Genomic DNA, 21,247 nt, shown 5'->3' on the forward strand with positions numbered 1-21,247 from the left:
CAAAACTAGCTGGGGGTGTTGGGAGAGGGCCTTGGAGGTCACTGAGGGGTGTATTGGTGCTGCCACTGTGCTCCAGAGCCTGCTCTTCCTGCCACACCTACAGTGGTGTGCCTTTATGTCCTCTGCACAGAAAGGACAAGATGCAGTGATGTGCAGTATAAATGTTTTGCATTCAACTTCCTATTCAAAGTTCCCTTTTCTCAGTCTTACCACTTGTCCCCCTCCTAGATTCCTTTTCTCCTATTTCTTTAGCTCAGCTCTCCCGTGCTTTATTGTGAATGAATTGTCTTTGCTTGGGCACGATTTATTTATTTATTGTCCTTTGTCTGGGCATCTCTCACTGGGCTTTAGTTGCAATTATTTTGCAAGTCAGCTCGTGGGCATCATCCCATTTGCCCTGGTGTTTTCAGTTCCCATCCTGGGTGCTGGAGCTTGCAGACTGTGTCTGGCTCCACGTGTGCCATGGATGGGCACATTGAGCTGCAGGAATAACAAGGCTGGTTTTTGTGGGTTTTTTGGGTTTTTTTCTGGTTTGTTTTTTTTTTGTTGTTTTTTTTTTATTTAAGGGTGCTGCTGAAATTTGAAATTGCTGAAATCTGAGCATAAAAAAAGATATTTAGAGGCAAAGGCAGAAATGATCCTTTAAGAGCACTCCTTGATATTTGGTGAAGTGAACCTTGAAAAACCTCCCTTGTTTCCTGTTGTTCCATTCCTTGTTTTCTCTCATAAAGGCTTTTTTTCCCCTTTCCAAAATACACAACCTCTCTGGAAGTCTATTGCTCCCAAAAGAAGGTCTTGTTGTAGGTTTTGACCCAGGTCCATCTCCTATCACAGCTGCAGCTCCTTCCCTTTGAGGTAAAGCCAAAGCTGCTGAAATAATGTCAGTGCTGGAGATCAGGGCCTTCATCTGCCCCAGAGGAAGGGTTAATGCTGGTGGGGGAACTTCTCCTCTGGTTTCCTGCCCAAGGCAACACGAGGGGATCTTTCAGGAGGTAAAATTTGTCCCTCATCCCTGCTGACCCACTCTTGTCTCCTGCAAGGTCCTCCAGATCACTCCTTCCTCCCAAGCTGCTTGCCAGGTGGCAAAACCTGTCGGTTTGAGCTCAACCCTCAAAAAAGAAGGTTTGTTTTTTTTTTTTTAAGGCACAAAACCTGCCTTTTAAAAGAAAGGCAGCTCCAGCTGAAATCCTTTTACCAGTGGCCACGTTCTGGTTAACTGCAGTTTTCCCTTTCCCGTCGTGTTCAGCTCCTCCAAACAATCCCCCCAGCGCCCGCAGTGAGGGAATTGAAATGTGCTTGGCAGCTCCAGCCTGCAAAGCCTCGATAATTTTTTGTCATCGATCCAAAAATCTTATGCCAGTTCACTGACGTGAGGTCACTCTAATTTCATCCCAGGGCTGCTGGTAGAGGGTGGTTTTGGTTTTTTTTTTTTTCTGTGTGTGTGTGTGTGTCCCGACTGCCCTCACCCCCTGCCCAGCTCTCTGCCCCCACCTCGTTTTGTTGGAGGTTAATCACTGCGTGAGGTAACTCCATCCTTGGCATGTGTTGTGAGCTGGAAATCTGGTGGCTAATTACTGCCTTCAGAGCAGAGGAGGAGGCTGCAGAGTCCTGCCCTGGGAGGGACTGTGCTCACATGGCAGGGAGGACATCCCTGGCTCTCACCAGGCTGAGCCTGGATGAAAAACAGACTCCTCTTTATAATCTGGAGCGTCTACTCGGTGCTTAACAGCAGAAAATACCTGTGTGGAAGGGAGACTGTCCTGCTTTTAAACACAAAAATAATTCCTGTGTGATTTCTGCTTTGAGCATTCAGGGCTTGGGGTGACGCCGAGGCTTGAACGTCCCCAAAAGTCTCGCTGGGAGGATGAAATTTTCTTTTCTTTTCTCCCTTTCTGGTCACGTTTTACCACTGGAGTTACTCAGCGAATTAATAGGTATAGAAATGCAAAGCTCTTTTCTTATTACACGCCATCGATCTGATTGCAGTGTCATTAATTGAAAGACTTGGGAAATGTGATGGATGGTTCAGTTCAGGATTCCACATTCGTTTTGGCATAGCCCTGCAGGAGAAAAGCTGCATGAAGCTGATTGAAGGGCTCTTTTTGTCTGACATGAATTATTCTTTCATTGTCAAACCTTGTAACAGCATTCAGACATAGGGAGATTTACAATGTGAAATCCTAAATGGGGTCTATTCTTAAAATAAAATTAGAAAAAAAAAAAAAAGAAAGAAAGAAAGAGAGAGCTTTATCTCGCGACGTCGAAAATAGCTACGTTAAAAAAAAATAATAAAACAACCCACAACTATTCTTACAAATTAAATATCTTCTGCAAAACCCAAGGGGCTGATGTTTCTCACTTAATTTTAAATTATTCCAATGGCAAGGCCTTAAATGAATCAAACAATTGCTTTAATCACATAACGGTTGTCAACATTTTTATTACGTTCAAATATATTTGTTTGTCTGAGAGGGTTTGTTTGTTCTCCCCACTGCTGTCATTTACCCAACAGAACCATTAGCTGGGAATCCTGCTCGTCCTGCAAAATGAGACCAGGTCTGCTTTTATTTTTCTTTTTGGGGAAAACCTGGCTGGACGTTGCCGAAATGCTTAATTAAGGAAATCGTTCTGTGTTTTAGAAAACATTACCAAAAACCCCTAAAAAACCCCAAAAACCTCCCATCTTAGTGCTGTGTGCAGGGTTTCAGCTTCTCCCAGCTGCTGTCTGCAGGCAGATCTTGGCAAATGGCTTGGTGGGGTTTATTTTTTTGCTGTCCATCCTGGGCCAGTCCCGTGGTTAAATTCTTGTTCTTTTTGTGGGTCGTAAAATTTTTTTCTCCGGTGATGGGAGACACAACTCTTAAAAAGCAGCAGAGGGGCTCAGCCCCGTGGCCTTTGTGCCAAGTCGAGGACGAGTTTTTGAATGCCAAGTAGCCACCCAACTTGTAGCCTCATTTAGGAATAAAATACCGAAATAACATTATCCGAGATGGGAATCAATGTCATGCCTCTTACAAATGCTGGAGCTGGGAGAATAGCTAGATTACACAGAGCAGGCAGATTAGATGAAGAAGAGTATTCGATTACACTCCATCTGATTAGTGGTGTCTATTCATCTGCGTGGGGCTTCTTTCTTTCTTTTTTTTTTTTTTCTTGAAAGAAAGCTGACTTATTTTATCTGAATCGGGAGCGTTTGAAGGAGTGATGGTGCAGACTGAGAAGAACAGGGCATTAAATAGTGGTAAAAATACGCATTTCTCTGCTTTAACCACCTTCCTCCCTCAGCCCCCACGGCTCTGGGTGCCCAAGTGTGTTATAGCAGGCTGAGAACTACAGCAACGAGCACTTTTAATATTATTTAACCACTTTTCAACCTTAGAGAAGCGTGGAGTGGTTACTCTCTGGTTGAACCCCTAAACAAATGCCCCTTTTCCACCTGAGCTGTGCACTTGCAGGCGATGACACCGGCCCCGTGAACGAGATGAGTAATTCCCATTAAAAAGGGGGGGGGGAAAAACCAGCCCTTCCAGAGCCTAAGAAATAAACGGCATCGCTGGGAAATGTTGTTCTCATCCCCCGCCCCCTCCCCCTGCCTATCTGCATGTAATACCCTCCCCAACGTGGATTTTTTAAGGTCTCATTGTTCGGGGAAGGGGCGAGAATTATTTTGGGTTGTGTTTTGTTTTGGGGTTTTTTTTTTTGCGAGGGGTTTTTCCTGCCCTGGCGCCGGTGCCACCCGCTCTCCTCGCTCTGGAAACCCTCCTTGTGCTCCTGCAATTCCCAAGCAGCTAAGTTTGGAAATGAAACTGCCTGGCACGGGTCAGCACAACCCCCTTTTCCCCCCCCTCCGCCTCCTTGAGCTTTTTGGAGCCCGTTATTTGCTTTATTTTTGGCTGTACACCCAGCTCTGGGACGCTCACACCCAGGGCTCCTCGAGGGGGCAAAACCGGTGTGAAACTGCAGCTTTCCTTTAACCTTCCAGCCACTAGACTGGTCCTAAAAAAAAAAAAAAGGTGAGGGAGCTGGGGAGGGATTTCTTTAAGGAGGTGTTAGTTACATTTTAAATTTATTTATTAATTTTTTTAATTTTTTTTTTTCCCCCTTGTGCCGTCTAAAACTGAATAAACCCGACAGTTTCTCCGAGCCCCCAAAAAATCAGGAGGAATATTTTTTCCTTTGGTGTCACTAATTAGCCTCCCACGGAAGCTGATATAAGTAGAAAGGGAGCTAACGAGAGGGTTGTGCAGCCTTGCAGGACTCTGAGCATATTGCACGTGAGGAGGGGGGGAGAAAAAAAAAAAAAAAAGCTTCATCTCAGCCACAAACTCCTAATTTTCGGAGTTCCCCGCACTTGGAAGCGCGGGGTATGTAATTTCTGCAAATTAAATTAGAGTTGGGAGCCGTGGCCGCTCCGATCAGATCTGTGTAAATAACGTTGTCCACAGCCTGTGTAGTCACCTCTGAAATGCTCTCTGGATATCAGCCTTTTCCTGTGCTCGAGTCAGGGTGGTGGTGCTGGATTTCGGAGCCTTTTCCATTTTATTCGTTTTGATTTTGTTCAGGGCTTTTTTTTTTTTTTTTTTTGCCCTTTTTTTTTTTAATTTGTTTTATTTTTATTTTTTTTTTTGGTAGCCCATTTTGACTCTGACAGTTTTTAAAGGTGAGGCTCATTTTTGTGAGGTTAAGAAGAAGGAGAGAGTCAAAGGTACCGTATCTTTCTTCTTAATTGTTTGCCTTAAGTCTAAAACATCTGAAAAACACCCTTAAAACGGTCTTAGAAAGTAACAGTCGCTTAATTAATAAAAATAGTAACAGATTTAGCTTACCCTCTTTATGGACTTAACTTCAGGAAATTAGGCATCCACTCTGTCTCCTCTGGAATAATCAGCTTCTTATCTAATATATATGAAATGACCAAATACATCTTACATCATTTGCATCTTTAACTCAGGAACAATCGCTGAGAAAAATGGAAGCAACTGCCACAAGAGCAGAGAATCTTGTCGTTTTTAAAGCCTTTAAGCCACCCTTTATTTCCCCTCTAGTTTGGCTTAATTTCCTTTTATCGTGTCGTTGGGGGGACGAGAATATACAATGCCATGGCTAATTGTGTTACTCTTCCCATTAATAACCTGCAACTTTCCATCACGAGGGGCGAGAAGCACGGAAAAGGCAGAAACAGATGCAATTATTTGGTGCTGGCTAAGTTCCTGTACGTGACCCAGGTGCTGGAGTACTATTTGCATGTGTTTCTCACCTTTGTTCACCCAGACACATGGGGATCTCGAGCTATTGCTGACTAATTGATAGTTGTAGTAACTGCTATAGGCTCCTTAGATTAGAAATGCATGCAGACGTGTGTCTTGATTCAAACATTAAGGAACACACACACTCTCACTTACTTACATGGGCAGAAAGTCTTCATACTATTAGAGGTGTGTGATGGAGATAGCAGGACATAAAACAGAAGAGAGAGAGACACAGAGGGAGAGAGAGAGACAGAGACAGAGAGATGGCATGCAGCATATATACCCCTACAAATAGTTCTAAAATGCGTTTGCAAATGCAGAAGTCTTCAGAACCATCCAACAGTTCAGCACACCCTTTTTATCTCTTCTCTGCGGGACGTCTCCATCCAGATTACTCGAAAAAAAGCGGAAAAGGTGAGAGCTCTGCCATCTTAGCTCTGAATTCATCTGATTTCCTTTTTTTTTTTTTTTTTTTTTTTTATATATATATATATCCCCCCCCCTCTCCCTTGTATTCCTCATGCCATTGTCCATTCTTATGATGGCAGCCGCCCTTGCTCTTGAATGCAAGTGTCACAGCGGGAGCAAAAAGGGTTCAGGGCTGCATTGTCAAAGCCATGGTTGCCTATTGTTTCTTAGCCTTTCACTGCTCTGCTTTTCCGAGCCTCTTTCCCTATCAGTGGCCCCTGTCAAGGGGAGGAGTAGGGAGAAAATTGCAAGAGTTAGTCGTCCTTTTTATTGCACACTGTTATGATAAACAGCCCAGCAATACATCCCACAAAATTAGGAATTATAACGACGGGACTGGGGGGGGGGGGGAAAGAAAAAAATATTCTTTGTAAGGTTTTTTTTTTTTTTTTTGCGTTTTGTCGCTGCCCTTATGTGTCAAAAGCTTGGTTTTTCTTAGGAAAGACTTTTGTTATTGGTGTTTTGCCCAGCAAAAAATAGAGGCAGCTGCAAAGTGAACAGTGAGCTATTTAGCCACAAGGTAAAAATTTCCTGTTGCTATTTGGATACTGATGCTTTTCAATTTTAAGGGTGTGGGGGGGGAGGAAGCATGACTGAAAGCATTTCTCTAGCTGTCCATTCATTCATCCATCCATCCATCCATTCATCTGTATTTCATGTTTTAAAGGAGATTGCAAATGATTTTTTTAAAAAAGGCCGGAGAGGCTGCTTTGCGAGTTGGTTTTGTTGGGAAAAAATATCTCAGGGTAGGATGAGGTTTGTGTTTCAGGTGCTCGAATCTCGTGCTGGGGAAAGGAAGGGGGAATGACTGTCCTGCTCGTGCCAGGACGTGCTGGTTTGTCAGGTCATCTAAAAGTAAAATCTTGTCACAATTTCTTCCTTTCCAGGGGGGGAGTAAAAACCCAACAATATAGACAGGACTTTAAGTGACATTTAAGCATGTGTTTGATTGTCTTGTGTGCACCAGGCCAGCTTTTCCCGTGTTCCAAACTTCAGGGAGGTTACAAAGTCGTGGCCTCAGAAGTTTTTTTTTTTTGTTTGTTTGTTTTGCTGCGTTTGATATTAAATTGTGTGGAGAATAAAATGATTTCTAAAATATGGCTTCCAAGGAGAGTGCAAACATATTTATGTGTTCAAGTTGGAAATACTCTACTGATTTCACTTTCAGTATTTTTTTTTTTCTGCTTTAAGAAAAATCTAACAAAGTGAAAGAGAAACAAATGCGATTTCGTTTGTGCTTTTAACTGTTTCCGTAAATAGGAGCATCTTTTCAACCCTTAAATTTATACTTACTGTCCTCAGTGTACAGTATATTTAGCAGTTAGGGGATTTATTTTTTAGAGGTCTATTATTACGTTAATTTGACTGAGCTATTATGTGATCACAAATTATTAAAAGAAAATGCTACAGACCGTTGAAATATGTGCTTCTTGAACCTGAATATCTAAGTCATTGCAAATGTCTAGTGCTATTTTGTCTTGTCTAATAATACCAGGCAGAGTGCTTTCACAGATGTAAATATGGTTTAAGAAGCTTGCAGAGAAATACTCCTTAAACTGGCTGGACAGTTGGGCTCTTGTTTTGGTTGCATTTCAGAATATCGAGAGTTGTCCGAGCCTCCCAAATGATTGTTGTGAATTTAGATGGAAAGAGAGGGGCGAGATATTTCACCTGAATTCACTCTTAACTCTCAGAACGCCGAAACAGGAGCGATTTGATGATTAAATTCTCTCATTCCATCCCACAGACAACTTGCCTTTCAGTGTTTTTTTACACGTATACATCGTCCTGCACCGCCACGTTCTAGGTCAAGTGTGTGTCTGTTGGGAAGATCTTTAGGTCTGAAACTTTTTGAAGAAACGATGAAAGAACTCCTGGCCTTGTTTTAAATCAAGCTCTGAATGCAGCCCAGGCCACCCTGGGAGCACAATGTTTAATTTCCATTCGACATCTGCCTTATATTTCCCCACTGCAGGCCGGGCTCGGCGTGGAAGGAGAGCGCTTATCGTTGAGAAAAAGTTTGGCATCTCTTTTGTCAGGGCTTGTAATTTCTGTTCTCTCAATCTGGACTGTCATTTTGTAAAAAAAAAAAAAAAATTCTTTTGTCACCGGGGGAGCTGAAGGGAAAACCTGGAATGTGTAAGAGATTAAAGAAATGGGGGAAGAGGATTGGAACGTGTGGAGCGATTCCGAGCGCTCTTGGCTCCCTGAGACAGATGGTGCCTAATCCTGATTTTTCCTTATTCCAGTGTAAATTCCGAGCTGTCCCACTGAATCCACTGCTGAATACTGATGAATCAGAATCAGGCCTGGCTCATTTCTTTGCTTTTTTTGAGACTGTGGGCTTATCTGGCAGTGCTTTATGCATGCACAGCTCTCATTTTACACTCCTGATGAGAGATGTCCACTGAGTGACTCGGTGCTGATTGCAAACACAGGGGTGTAAATCCAGGGTTTCACTCATTCCTCCTCCTTTAGACGTGCTATCAGTCTGACCTTCCAGGATCTGGGAATAAATATTTGAATAACTTGATGTGTTTTCTTTAGGTAGGTCCGGGGAGGGGAAATATTATCCTCTCCAAAGGACTGGGGTGGAATTTTGCATGTCTGGACATTCCACAGGGGCAGTGGGAATGGTGGTGGTGGTGGCTGAGATGTCAGGTCTACCCTGGGAGAAAAAGAAGTTTATTCAGCCCAAAGGCAGAAACACTTGGCCCCACAGACTTATTTTTGCTGCAAAAAAAAAGGTGGTCCAGGGGGATTGACTGTTACAACCTGGGGATTGAGAGAACTGTTTCAGGTAGAGAAGGGAAAACTTCACTCTGTGTTTAATTTTTTAAGTGGATTTTTATCTCCTTATTAATCAAACCTACTTGTGTTCATGTTGATTTTAATGTAGGAAAATAAAAAGGCTTTTTTTCCCCCCCTAGATCCATCCTGTAATCTGAGGATGAAATGCTCTGTGTGCAGTGTCAGCAGCTCAGGTCCCAGGCACCTATTTAACTTTTCCTTGTGGGATTTCAGTGAAGCACAACCCTTCTAGTCCTGCTCTACATAGGAATAAATGCATCTCTTTTTTTCTTCCCCCCCCCCATAGGAGTAACTTGATGACTTCAGTGGGAATTGCTCTTAAACAAGAGAGAGAAAGGGTCACCTGGATTCTTCTGGAGATGGGAGTCAGGGACAAAAGTCTCCAGGAAGGCACAAGAAGAGGATCTCAAATGCTGCCTCTTCTCCATCCCACATCAAGGTCCAGGCAAGTATTGTTTCCCCTGGTTGGAGCTTCACTGGTGAGTCCTTACAAGGGTTTGCTTCTCACACAGGGAAATGGTGTCGCTGAAGTTTTGTTTCATAAAAATGTGATGAGAATTTGCTTCATTAAGCAGAGGGTGGGTTCCTGTGCCCCACTGGCCAGTGTGGCATTGCACTCTTAGGGAGAGTTTATATGGCCCTAGCCAGGAAAAGCTGAACCACTGGATTATTAAACTTTTGGTAATTCCAAATCCATGTCCTGTTACCAGCTGAGACACACAGAGGTAGAGCAATCTCACTTGAAGTCACTGGTTAGGTGACCCTCTGCATTTCCAGGCCTTTTGGGTTTTACAAAGCATCAACACCAGGCCATTGGAGTGAATTTTGTGTCCAGGTGGGCTCTGCATGCCATGGGCAGCATCTCCTCCAGGGATTGTAACTGGCTTCCATACCACTGTTTATAGAATTAGGTATTATTTGAGAGGAGCAAAGCAATTCCAGCTTGACAGGTAGAAAAGAGGTTGGTTAGAGCCCTGTTCGAAGTGGAGGAGTCTGAAATAAGCCATGAAAGGACATATTATCTTCCACTGGGAAAAGCCTGCATGGAGAGACTCATTTAGCCATGGCAAGCTGGGGGAGAAGTGTGGAGTGAGAGACCAACCAGGCAATTACTCCACTAATGGGTGAGATGAGGTTTGATTTCAGCAAATCAGTGCAAATTTGTGGTTAACTATGTCTGTTGAAAAGATTCTGAATGCAGAGAGTGTGAGGGGACGTTTTCCTTTTCTGATGGAAAATGCTCCAGTGTTTAACATCAATTGGATGGTGAACTTTGTCAACATCCTGGATGTTCCAGGTGCAGGCTGTGAGGTGGAAGTTCTTGTCAGGGACTCTGTCCTGCTTGGGCTGGTCTTCCCTGAGCTTGAGACAGTTTTGTGCTGGCAGTTTTCACTCCTCCTCATTCAAAATGTGACTTAGAGTTTAAGCAAACCAGAACTTTGAAAGTCCTTGTGTGAGCACAGCAGAAAACTTTCATGTGAGAATGTTGGCAAGAAAGAGAATGGGATTTTTAAATAATTGTTGTTTCCTTTCTAACTTGGGGCAATTGCTGTATTTTGGTGCTGTGTGTCAGAAGTGCCTCATATACTCAAATGTGACTTAATTCAGATTTCAGAACATCACTTCAGCTTTGCAGGATATCCCTTTCCCACAAGGTGATTTGGGTAGGAAAGCTATTTGTGGTATAACTTCACTTTTATTCAGACACCTGAAATCTTCTCAATTGCCTTCTCCAGCCTGTGCATGGAACTCCCACATTTATTTGCATGAATGCACTTTTCTGAACCAGAGCAGTCGGTGTGGAATTGCTGTGCATGTTCTGAAAGTTGTGGCCACTGTTTTATTTCTTTACATTGACTTTGACTGTGATGAAAAACTCAACCTGAGTGTGAGTCACAGGTGTAAAAAGGGCAAGTCTCACAGGTTGTGTTTTGAGCTGCCACTTGTTCCTTTGGTTTTGCAACATTTTTTTGTCCATGGTTTGAGAAGGGACTGATGTCTAATGTCATTTAGAGAGTTTTGGATTAGATATCAGGAAGAAGTTCTTGGCTGTGAGGGTGGGGAGGCCCTGGCACAGGTTGCCCCATCCCTGGAAGTGTCCAAGGCCAGGTTGGAGCAACCTGGGACAGTGGAAGGTGTCCCTACCCATGGCAGAGGATGGGACTGGATGGTCTTTTAGATCCCTTCCAAGCATTCTGGGATTTCTATAAGGTGCAGAGGCCTGTTCAGGGCTTTATCAAAGGGAAATGGAGCTCTGCACTGTCAGGATTTCCCATCCTTCACAGGTTCTCGTTATCTTGTCCAGCTTCATCCTGTTCTTACGTGGCAAAAGAGGGAAGGAATGAAATTAGAGGCTTCATGGTTTGCTGGGTGAAGGGGGGACATCAGCAGCTGATGCCCAGGGGTGATGGAGCCCCAAGCACCTGAGGAATGTACTGGGTTGGGTTTAGGTGCTGAGAGAGCAACAAACAGTTGCCAGTCATGTCCTTCTTCCTGCAGAATTCACCTCAGGCTTTGTTTCTGGTTATATCTCCCCCTGTTCTGCTGTTGGTAACTGCCTTGATACCCAGCTCTGGTTCACATTTCTGCCCAGTCATCACCTTCTCAACATGCAAATCCCTCCTAAAACCTCCCTTCTTCGGTATTGACCACACGAGATGATTTATTCTTCTAATATATCTGCATATTTGTCAAGGCTGGAGATAGATGAGCTGGACAGTGGGCAGGGATCTAAATGAGCTGTGTGGTATTTTCACTGCAAGCAGGGTTCTTTTTTCCTCATTTATTTGACTTTCTCGTTTTGTTGTGAAATAAGCTGATAAACTGCTTAAGACATCATGTCAAGTGATTTCAGTTATTCTTGTTCTGCGTGTTGAATTCTGTATAAATAATGGGTAAGTGATAAAAAAAAAAAGGTAAATTGATTCAGGTACAAGCTGCAGCTCAGAAAAAACACCCAGCTGGCATTAAAATTCATCTACAGGCAGTGGGAATCAAATGGTGGTGGTGATTACAACCTGGTCTAGGAGGGGAAGGTGTCCCTGCCCAGGGCAGGGGGGTGGGATGAGATGAGTTTTAAGGTCCCTTCCAAGCCAAACCAGTCTGGGATTCTGTGTTGTGAGTGTTCAGCAGTTAAATATAAATACAGCAAGGTAACACATCAGGCAGCACATCCCCTCTTCCCTGAGGGTCGGATGGGTGTTCTCTCATTTCACGTTCCATTCTTGGCCTGATAGTTCAGTCAGTGGGGCAATGTTTTGTTCCTGAGCACTCTGGGCCCTATTTGGAAGGCAGAAGGTGATGGAGAAACCTGAGCCTCTGTAAATGATTTGTAAATGATCTTTTGGACCATCTGCTCTTCGCTGGTTCAGGAATATTGAGAAGAGGAGCTCAGACCAGGGACTGGGTGACAAACCTTCCTTGTTCTGAGGTCTGAACCAAACTTCTTGTGGCTGCAGATGACAGGGGGAGTTTCCCAGAATTCCTGTGGTGGTTTCAGTGCCGTGTCCTTCATCCCCCAAGCTGTGATTAATTGCAGCAGGGTGGGTTTAAATTTGAAACAGGCACCACAGGCTGAGCTTTCCCTTAAAGTACAGATCAGATGGGGGCTGGCTCTGCAGGACATGAAAGAATACATGTTTATTTTTAATAATATTATATATTATAATAATATAAATATAGCTATTCAATAGATATATTCCTATTGAGTAGCTATATTATATATTATACAAATAGATGTATTCAGTAGGTATATTTCATTTAATAGATATATTTATATTACATATTAAAATTATATAAGTAGATCTGTTCAATAGATCTATTTCTATTGAATAGATATATTTATATTATATATTATAATTATATGATATATCTATTCAGTAGATCTATTTCTACTGAATAGATATATTTATATTATATATTATAATTATATGATATATCTGTTTAGTAGATATATTTCTACTGAGTAGATATATTTCTATTATATATGATAGTTACATAATATATCTATTCAGTAGATATATTTCTACTGAGTAGATATGTTTCTATTATATATGATAATTATATAATATATCTATTCAGTAGATATATTTCTATTGAATAGATATATTTATATAGTTATATAAATGTATATAGTTATATAAGTATAAATAGAAATATATAGTTATATAAATAGAAATAGAAATTTATATAACTATATAAATATATCTATTCAATAGATATATATAATATAATTATATATATTATTTATAATATTATATTGAATAGATATATTTCTATCTAGAAATAGATATATTTATCTAATAGATACACATTTATACATGTAAATAAATACAAATTATTTACTATACAGTTAGTCCCCACTCTTACCAGCCCTTGTGGCTGTGCTCATGGGAGTGATCCAGTCCAAGTCACAGCAACTCCACGTGGGTCCAGTTGTTCAAACATGTTTGTGGAACCCACTGGTACGTGGCTGATGTGTGTCCCCTTTTACTGGCAGCTTAATAAGTGCTGCTGACCTGTGTCTTGCCCTCTCACACACTTTAGCAGCCCCAGAGAAACCCGAGTTTGTCTGGCCTGTTGCTCAGCCAACCTCCCCTGGGACCAGATTTTCTGCCTCGTGAACTGGATCCAGCCCCTGAACTCAGCAGCTGGATATTCCCCTGGCTGGAATGTGGGGGGAACAGGCTGCAGAGGGGCTGGTTGGGATGCTCAGAGCAGGACCAGCCTGGCTGGTGCAGAGGTGAATCGTGCCATAAATGTGGTTTTTAGGGGTCTGTGTTCCTGGAGCAGTGCTGAGCATCCAGGGGATTGTCCCTCTGTGCTGCCTGTCCAGGGAAGGGAAGGGAGCTGGGAAGGGGCTGGAGCAGCAGGAGGGGCTGAGGGAGCTGGGGGGGCTCAGCCTGGAGAAAAGGAGGCTCAGGGGGGACCTTCTGGCTCTGCAACCCCCTGACAGGAGGGGGGAGCTGGGGGGGTTCAGACTCTGCTCCCAGGGAACAAGGGACAGGAGGAGAGGGAACAGCCTCAGGCTGTGCCAGGGGAGGCTCAGGTTGGACATCAGCAGGAATTTCCTCATGGAAAGGGTTTTCAAGTGCTGGAAGGGGCTCCCCAGGGAGGTTTGGAGTCCCCATCCCTGGAGGTGTCCAAGGAATGTCTGGACGTGGCACTCAGAGCTCTGGGCTGGGGGACAAGGTGGGGATGGGGCACAGGGGGGACTCAAGGATCCTGGAGGGCTTTTCCACCCTTAATGATCCTGTAATTCTCTTATGCACCACCCGAGTGCCCAAATCTCAGAGGAATTGGATCTGTCTTGGCTCTTGGACTGTGAACCTTCAACTCAGGGTGTAAAGAACAGTTGGTTTAACTTTGCAGGTCCTGGGTGCAGCCCTGGCATAGCTGGGACAAACTGACAGGTTAAAAAGCCCTGGGCTGCACACTTGCAGATAAAAAGCTTATGAACTGTTAATATAATGTTATTTGTGTGACATTACAGCCTGATTTTAAGAGGAGGTGACTTTAGATGTCTTCATGAACTAACCCACCATAAAGATGGGCAGTAATTGTGATGCTAACTGGTTTTATTACAAGAGAAATAGAAGCAACAAACCTAATTCTCATCCCTCACTGCTTTGTCTCTCATTGTAACATCATTTCAATTCAGTGAGATGCTCCACTACAGGCTCTAAAACAAGGATATTAGAGTGGTTGCAAAGAAATATATGATATTATGGAAAATTATGGAACTACTGTAAGCTCTGGATCTGTTCTTGATGGATTTCAGTGAAGTCCCAAACTTGGATCTGATTTTGGCTTTAGGAAAAGTCTGACAGACACAGGCAACAAGTGCAAAGCAGAAACAAAGATTAGGAAATTTGTGTCAGGCTCTCTGTCAGGTACAATTTGAGCTGTGGTGTTTAAATGGAATTGAGTAGTTTGTGGCAAAAATTCCCCATTGGAATGCTGTGCTGGATCCTCAACCAGGATGGCATAGCTGGAATTGTGGCTGAACAGGGCTGACCATGTGGTTTGTGGGGTCATTGCTGCCAATAGGACTGTTCAGAATAAAAGAACATGATTTATCATCTTTTATATCAGTCAAATCCAGGCAATATTTACTAAAAATATATTTCCCTTTTAAGACTCTTAGTTTCACTTCATGGAAGCTGATTCCAACAAGCTGGTGGGGTTCTTTCAGGGAACTCCAATGGATTTTGGATCAAACTCTTCCTAACATGTGGATCATCCTTTATTGACTTTTTTACAGTGGGGTTTTCACCCCTCTAAACAAGAAGCTGCTGCAAATCAGCCCCCAAAGGGTACAGCAGACAAAAGTGAGCTCCCTGTGGCAGCCCCATTACTTTAAAATGCACTAAACTCTTTGGAATTCTTCTCAGTGAACTGATCCTGCATTTTGCACTGCTCTTATTCTGTGAGCCTGGTTCAAGCTACTCCAAAAGTCACTGTCAGGTCAACAACTTTCATTTCCTACTGGGTGTTCCTAGAGAGTTGAGTCACATTTTGGTGCAAGACTTCACAGGAGGAGATTCAGGAACACCTCATCCTGTCCCCTGAGTTCATCTGGTCCAGACAGATGGTGGTTAATTCACTTAACACTTCACTGAAATGATGAAGGACTTTCTTATGATTTTATTTCGTTTACAGGCAGATCTCAGTGCAGACAATCCTCTGAGCTCAGGGATGGGGCTGATTTGAGCAAAAGCCCTTGAGTACCACAAATATCCTTCCTTCCTTCCCCTTTTACAGTTTCTTTTAATGCTCCTCAGGTCCCCTTTGGTTCAGTATCTTCCATATTCTTTGGAATTAAGAATTAGCCTGGCTGATGTGTTTCCCTGTTCCAGTGGCACTGGAGGCAGATTAGTGCAGCCTGTTGGAAAAGTTGGAGAAGGAACACAAAAGCAGGATTTGCTTTTCATCACCTTGCATATCTCCTCCTTTGGCTCTGATAAGCAAGTCATCTACAACCATAACAGCAGATATGGATACAACCTAATGCTTAGAATATAATTTATATTCTCATTTTATAGTCCTTATTAAAAAAATGCAGATTATGACAAGGGGCCCTAACTAACTGAAAGTTATGCTATTTTGCAATCACTTGATATTCTTGAATAGGACAGAAGTGTGCTTATTATTCCTTGACTGTGGTCTCAGCATTGATCCAGGACCTTTGCTCTTGTTGACAAGGGCTGGGATTGAAGCAGCTGAGATCTGGATGTGGTGGCACTGCTGTGGCTCTTCTTTGTGACCACAGGTGAATTCCTGGCAGCAGCAGTTTAAAAAAGAGATTTAGGAACCTACTCTGTGCTTAAAAATAACACCTGCTTCAGCTCAGGAGATGGCATTAATTTGAGGCAATTAATTCCCATGGCTTTCAAAGGTTTTTACTCTCTGTTGATACAGAGCTTAATAACTTACCACCCTGTCGTGCTTGGTGTCTTCTACCTGTGTAGTAATAGCAATAATAAGCCCTGGCTAGTTATGGAGTGGGTCACAGGGACTGGGTGATAATTTTGCAGGTTGTATTCATTTCCTGGGCTGTGTTTTGTTCAGGCAGAGATGAAAGGTTTCCATGTCCCAGATCCTGGGTGTCTCCTCAGTCCTTCTGCCCTGTTGTCCTGTTTTAATTTGGCCTGCAGCTCCTCCTATTCAGCTCTTCTCCATCCCCAGTGGACTGGGCTGGCAGTAAACTGAATTTTATGCCAGCCTCAGGTGCCCAGTGTTTGTAGGTTCATGGACAGTGGCTCGAAATGGCACAACAAACTGCTGCTGGACCCAGTGACCACGGCAGGATCCCAGGGGTGCTTTAATTTTGACTTTGTTCCAGGAACAAAACTGTCATTGGAGATTTTAAGGACAAAAAAAAAAATCACAGAAATTCCCCTGCACAGTGATTCTGTGAGGAGGGAAAGACCCATATCCCACTCACTGCCCATTTTGGGCTCAGGTACCTTCAGCTGCAGGAGGTGGAAAGAGCTGGGCAAACAAGTCCTGAAGTAATTTTTTCCTCTGCTTAAAAGGCAGAGAGAGGGGTTATTCATTCTGCTATAACTCCAAGTTGTGTCTATTTGCACACATTAAGTGGCTTTGTTTGCTGTGGTTGTTATTTTGGGCTCGGTGCTGCCTTTCTGTACACACACAATGGTAATTTATATCTAAATGGGAGGCACAACAGTGTCTGTGGGAATGAGCAGATCGTGGATCCTGCAGGGTGAGAGCAGCCTCACCATTTGTAGCCCTGACTCCTGCCCCATGAAGGGCCCTTACCAGCACTCCTGTGTGCTGGGGATGGTGGAATTGGGCCCACAATATTATGGCACAAAATAGAAAACACACGACCCTGCACCAGCTGTAATGGCATAATGGGATAAGTGCGAGGGAGAAGCAGCAGGATATAATAGGTACTCAGCTGCCTCTGAGATGGGGCCTCTGTATTTACCTGGATAGGAGAAAGCTGGAAAACTAGGGCAGCATAAGAACACAGTGACAGTGTAAGTGCTCCAGGAGGTGGCTTGTGGGTGAATTGAAAATGCAGCAATACGGGATGTTATATAATAAATAATAACAATAATATCTGTGCTCAGGTCCCGCTCAGCCTGAAATGCTTCAGCAGCTGCTCTGCAGAGCTCACGGGAGTGTTGGGGCCTCTTCGGGGTTGGATTTCCTAATTCCTTCTCTTCTCCTGCTCTATAAAAGCCTCTGTGGGGTGTTTTTGTGCTTTATTATGTCTGGAGTGTAGAGGAGCTTTCATCTCCCAGCAATGTGTCTGAGTGATCAACACTGGCCATCATTTGGGATGTTTCCCATCCCTGGAAGTGCCTGGGTTGGATGTTGGAGCAACCTGGGCTAGTGGGAGGTGTCCCTGCCCAGGGCAGGAGGGGTGGAACTGGATGATCTTTATGGCTCCTTCCAACCCAAACCATTGTGGGATTCTGTGAGTGGAACTGATGGGGAAACAGGAAATCAAATGAGGGAAATCCCAACACTCCTTTGAATCCCAACACTCCTTTCCTTCTCCTCCTGACAGCAGAGCTCCATCCCACGCACTCTGGCTCCCACAGGAGGGCTTTTGCTGCAGGTTGCAGAAATCTGGATTTTTTTTTTTGTGATGGTGGCAGGCTTTGGTGTTGAAGTGTATAATCTTTCAGGCCAAGACATGACTTTCTGGCACTCATTAACATATTTAAGCTGTGCTTTCTCTGCCACTCTTTGATGTAGACTCACAGCTTTGTGGCTTATCTGTGTTCCTAATTTCACTTTTAACTTATTTGCTGACTTGGGTGAAGATCCTCCTGCTTAAGTGATGAGTCATTTTTTTTTTTTTTACTTGCAGGAAAAATTTGCATTTATTTTTTCCACAGAGGCACTTAGGAACAGGTTAAATGAACCATTTAGATGATTGAGAGAGAGAGATGCCAGGGAAAGTGGTAATGTGTGCTGTGGTGCTCTTCTGTTACTCTTTGATTCAGATTGCTGCTATTCAGTTAATTCCTTAGATGTGGATTGCTGAGTAGTGCCTCCCTCTGCATTCCCTCCCTTCCCTGGATTTCTTGGGCTGAATTGGTTGGAATTCATTGGTGTATTTTAACTGTGGGTTTCCCCTGCAGTGCTGTGCCATCTAACAATAAAATTCACATTATAGTTCCAGGAATTGTCAAGGTGGACTGAACTGTTGGCAGTGTACAGAGAGATGCACGTAGGAATCTTTAGGAATAAAAGATGAGGTGTCAAAAATAGATAATGAAACTTTCAAATGTATTTTTTTGTAATCTTTCTCAACTGGAGCAAGTGGGTTTAGGAGGAATAGTTAAAAAAAAGAAAAGAACAAACATAATATGAAATACAGTAAATTTCAGGATTTTTAGAACATCTTCATGGGGTATTCAATCTTTCCACAGCTTTGTGAGATTTATTAAGGGAAAACCAATTTGGATTTCTTTTTTTTTTTTTTCCAGTATTCCAAGATGGAATCATTGTGCTGAATTACAGGTGGTCACACAGGTCACCAAGGGAGGAGCTGAGGGGCATAATCTGCCTTGGAATCCAAAGTAAGGAGGGGACATTTGCTTTTAGTGTTTAGGGGTGGTAGTTAGGACATCACCTGAGAATTTAGAAAGAGAAGCTGAAATAACTGAGCCATTTTGATGGTGTGAAATCATCTCCACGCCCAGGCTGCTGTGGAGAGAGAGAGAAGGACCTGAGGTATCAGTTAACAGGAGTTTGATGCTTTCTTGAGCTGTAGGTAACTCCCAGCAAATGATGTGTTACTAATTGGGTTAAACCATATCATCATTCCTCTCACGTAAATGCAGGCTCTTGCCTGGCCTATATTACTGGAATATCAGGGTCTGTCCTATTTTCCTCATGGAAAAGCATCCCAAAGGTGGGATGCAGAGGTGCTGTCCTGCCTCACGAAGGGGAAACTGAGGCACGACCTCACCAAGGTGAAGCAGAGGGAGAGGTGGGGGCATTTTAGGGACCTGAATGAGGACCCTTCAGAATTTTAGGCTCAAATTTTAGGCTCAGACCTTCCTGGGGGGCACAGTTTGCAACACCTGTGCCGTGGCTGGTTACAGATGGATGATCTGGGTGGGGGTGTGTGAGGACACCCATCTAAATAAATGCACAGGCAGCGTTTGGGAGCATCCAGGAATCCACTTGAAGGAGGGGGTGGTTTGGAAGTGGGGCTTGTTATTAAACAGCCTCTTTGCGTGGGCACCGTCTGTGTGTGTGTGTGTCTCTAAAAAACCCAGGGTCTCCTCGCTCTCCTGCCGTCCCAGGTCTCTAAAAAAAGCCGGGATAACAAACATCCATATCCAAACCTGCCTTGAAAAGACGTCTCCCCGCAGCTGTGGGAACCTCAGCCCGCCGGTGCCGCCGTGTCACATGGTGGGCTTCAATCAGGCTGAGCCCGTTTTAACTGCATTTGCACTGATTTGCTCCATCTCGAGTTATTTAGCATTATTGATTCCTCTTGACTTCCCGGGTGCATTAGTTGCCGTTGACCCTGGCATCTCGCTGGAGCAGACTGGCCCGTCATGTGATACTGTCTGGCTTTGTCCTTGTTCCCAGTCAATTCCTGTTTTACTCAGCAGATGTCTTTTGTTCCCGACAAAGATTGCTCATCCCATTGTCCCGGCTGTGCCCCGTCCAGCCCGGGCTCCCGGGTCCCAGCCCTTCCCAGCCAGACTCTCCCCCTCCTTCCCCCAGACTCTGAACACCAGAAGGAGCCTGGTTTGCTTTTCCTTTTAATTTTTTTTTTTTCTTCTCCCCAGGGGTCTGGCTGGATTATTTCTGGAGCTGGTTTCTTTCTTCTGTGAAAGTAAACCAAGGAAAATAGGTTTAATTTTTTTTTTTGGTAGGGTTTCTTGGGAAGCACCTGGGCCCCACCTTGACTAAATCAGCATCCATCCCTCCTTGGTTTTGATTTAAATCTGGCCCCCAATATCTAAAGAGATTGTTTGGGGTTGGTTTTTTCTTTTTTCCATTGCATGGACCTGCTAGAAGGGATGGGGAAAAAAGTTAGGGATTATGATAGGGATTTGTGTAGCAACCTACAGGATTTGGGGGCCTGATCCACTCCTCTCTTGTGCCAGAATCTGATAAATTCAGCATTCCTGCTCTTCAGATCCCAAAAGATAAATCCCTGTAAACCAAAGCAGAGCTCTCTCTGTCAGTAGGACTGCAGTGTTTTGGAGGCCTTTAGGGCACGGAGGGATCTTGTGGGTTCACTGCTCCAGGGAGCATTTTGGGATGCTGGAAAAGCAGGGATCTGGCAGCTACACAGTGTCCTGGAATGTCTGAACGAGGAAAATGGGGACAGGGGCAGGTGATGGGCAGCAGAGAGGGAGTGAGACTCCTCTCACTACCTAAAGGGTGGCTGGTGAGCCTGCAGCCCGGGGCAGGAAAAGCTGATAAACTCTCAGTGTTCTCCTAATGACTTCAAAGTTCAAGGTTTTCCCTTCTAATCCAAGATTTTAGCTCTAGTGGTTCAATTTTAGGCTTTCTCTGCTCGTGGGGTACGTGAAGTCTGGGCCAGTCCAGGGCTTGGGTTCTCCCCCACTTCAGGCAGGGCTGATAAACCCTCTGCTCAGTCTCTCTGTGTGCTGAACTGCATTTTCTCTCCCAAAAGTGAAGGGAAAGATGCCTGGATGTGCTCTGTGCCCCAGCTCCCTGCAGCCAGGCTGTTTGTCAGCATTGTGCCACTTCATTGCAACTTGGTGTGTGGAACCTGACTCAGGTCCATAAAAGCTGCTCAGAGGCCCATTATTTTCCATTATTGTTCCTTTTTGTACCATTATTACTTTCTCTCAGGAACTAAATATTTTTCCTTTTTAATTTAGTGTGGTTTAACTTAAACCCACACTTTTCCTACTAAACCCACCATAAATTACTCTGTTACCACCTCACCTCACTGACTGCAGCTTTGTTCACATGGCACAGGGATTCTTGGAAAGGAGGGGATATTTTATGTCTGTCACCAGCGGGAATTAGGGTGGAGAAAGGGCAAATTTAAATTAATAAAAAGACCCGTGAAAGGAAAACTGCTGCTGGTGGCAAAACTCACCTTTTGGTCAGTCCTGTATGTGATCCCCCTCTTCTGGTTGTCTGTGGAATTGGATATGGAGGGAAGTGGAGAGTAGCACAGACAATGGGATTTGGGCAAATTGGATCGTTTTCCTTATGCTGGTGAAAGACCTTTG

The 21,247-nt window shown here is 43.8% G+C and overlaps 1 long non-coding RNA gene across 1 annotated transcript in view; it reads left to right on the forward strand.

The window, feature by feature from the left end:
- Positions 1–12,145, forward strand: part of LOC127482297 (uncharacterized) — a 38,872-nt gene extending 26,727 nt beyond the window's left edge. The window contains exon 3 of the long non-coding RNA XR_007908491.1: positions 8,815–12,145. This is a non-coding gene — a long non-coding RNA (uncharacterized LOC127482297). The remainder of the gene's footprint in view (positions 1–8,814) is intronic.
- Positions 12,146–21,247: the final 9,102 nt, after the last annotated feature.

Source organism: Manacus candei, unplaced genomic scaffold, assembly GCF_025592945.1.
Source record: "Manacus candei isolate 608988 ecotype Guabito, Panama unplaced genomic scaffold, ASM2559294v1 h1tg000086l, whole genome shotgun sequence".
In the NCBI taxonomy this organism is placed as follows: Eukaryota; Metazoa; Chordata; class Aves; order Passeriformes; family Pipridae; genus Manacus; species Manacus candei.